Raw genomic sequence first — 2,383 nt, forward strand, 5'->3', positions numbered from 1 at the left:
TCTTTCTCTCTCTCTCTCTCTTTCTCTCTCTCTCTCTCTCTCTCTCTCTCTCTCTCTCTCTTTCTGTCGCAACCCACTCCTCTCCCTACTTTCCTCTCTCTCTTGCTCTCCTCCCTCTAAACCCTCGATGAGAAATCCAATACTTCCCCACCCGGCGACCCAAAAATCATTAAAACTGGCCACAAATTTATGACCCCAGTTAAGACTACTGTGCTCGCAACAGTGAATGCACAATTTGTTGTCACACGAGATTGTCCTGTTAAAGTCAATAGGGCTCTTTCGTCCGTTCGATAGATTTTTTAAAAATCCCGTGGTAAAGTTTCACCTTTATTGAGAACAACAGGCAGCAATCAGGGTCACAACGAGCCCAGCGAATACAGCCCAATCCGCAGAGGAGCACGTTATGGATGTATCTTACCTCCAGATCTTTTTAAAATATAAAGGATAACGATACTAGGTAACATCAGTGCTATAGAAGGAGTCAAGGAAGGCGGCTGCAATATTAACAATCTATGGTATGCCGATGACAATCTTGATATCTGACTCTGTCTAACCCACAAGAGATTCTAACTAGAGGGATAGAGAAAAGTGAAGAGAATAGCAAGAACACCAAGAAAACAGAGTGCATGGTGATCTCAAAAGGAGCTCACTTCCCAGGTTGCAACACCAGTGGGAGAAAACTCGTGGGGTGAGCATCACATTATACAAGGACGAAAGAATAAAACAGTTACCTGATTACCTTGGTTACACAAACACCACATGCAAAAAGTGACACAGATGTGGCAAAAAACAGGCGTTCAATATCTAAATAAACTTTCAGCAATATGAAACATATCCTCCAGGACAGAAACATAACAGTGAACACAAAAAGAAGAACCCTGAAAGCGTACGTGTGATTAGTATGGGTGTGAAAGCTGGACTCGAAACAAGGCTATGGAGAGAGGACTGGAGGTCGCTGAAATGTGGAGAATACAAAGAACCTCATGGACAGACAGGAAAACAAACTGTGAGGCAGCGTGGTGGAATCAGGCTCTCGTCAAAATAATCAAAGTGAAGAAACTTGCATTTTTTCGCAGGTTTGTGAATTTTTATCAAATTTGGGTTTTTTGGCTCAACACTTTTCCTGCATATTAAGAAACTAATTTATGTGGGGATTTTTCGGAAAAACGTTGATTAAAGGCACAATATAGGTAAATTTTCTGTTACCATGGACTCTTAAGCATTAAGATGATACCAATAACTATACATGCCCAAAAATTGACGAGAGCCTGATTCCACCACGCTGCCTCACAAATAGAGAAGTACTCCAAATGGCAGGTTGTAAAAGATCAATGACAAGAATAATCAGAAAAAACAAACACTTGAAATTTTTTGGTCACATAAGAAGATCAATTTGATTGGACTAGAGAAACTGCTGCTGTGTTGGAAGGTAGAGGGAAAGAAGAACAGAGGAAGACGAAAAAGAACATGCACAGATGGGCTGAACAACTTTCCAACCAATAAATCAAAGAGAAATACCAATCTGATCAAGAAGACAGACAATAAGGATGGGATGCGGTACCATGATTGCCAATGTCTGCTCCAGACCTGTCGCCTGAAGAAGAAGTAGAGTTCAGTTTTAAAATTCTTTCAAACCCCAATTTAGTACATGTAAAATGTATTAAGTTTAATACAAACACCTTCAGGGGTGTGGGGTTTTCGTTGTTCCGGTTCCTACCGATGGACAGTCGCCAGCAGTCTCCATCCCCTTTCCCTACCTGTCTGTTACCCCACTACCCCCTCCAAATCTCCTTTTCTGTCAGTCTCTCCCCTCCCTCCCCTCCCCTTCCAATCTCCTTTTCTGTTCATCCCCCCTCCCCGCAAAAAAACAACAACACTATCCCTTTTCACTCTTACTCCCTCCTCCTTAACCCCCCCCTCTCTCCCTGGTGGTTCTTCCCCAGCTTGTTGTTCTGTTTGCAGAGTAGGGTCAATGCCCCTCTTCTTTCCATCATTTAACCACAACCCCCCCCCTCCTCAAATCTCCCTCCTTATTCCTACCTCCTCCACCCATACCTCCTGTCTCTCTCCCCCATTTTTCTCTCGCACTAACATTAACTTCTTTGCTTCTGTCAGGTCACCAAGAACTATGGTGGCAGTTGCAATGAAATTCACCCCTCCAACTTCATGAACAACTGTGACTACAACGCCGCATACCACCTCTTGGAGCACATGTATCCAGGACTGAAGGTAAACTGCCCTGGACTGGTGGTTATAGTTTGAGTTTTAAGTGCATGCCCCACATTTTTTAAAAACCCACACAAAAACATTTTCAAAAACCCACAGCAACAACGACTAACCGAAGACAAAGTGAAACAAATAACCCGAAAAAACACCACAAAAA

This window comes from Aplysia californica, unplaced genomic scaffold (assembly GCF_000002075.1).
Source record: "Aplysia californica isolate F4 #8 unplaced genomic scaffold, AplCal3.0 scaffold00073, whole genome shotgun sequence".
Classification (NCBI taxonomy): domain Eukaryota; kingdom Metazoa; phylum Mollusca; class Gastropoda; order Aplysiida; family Aplysiidae; genus Aplysia; species Aplysia californica.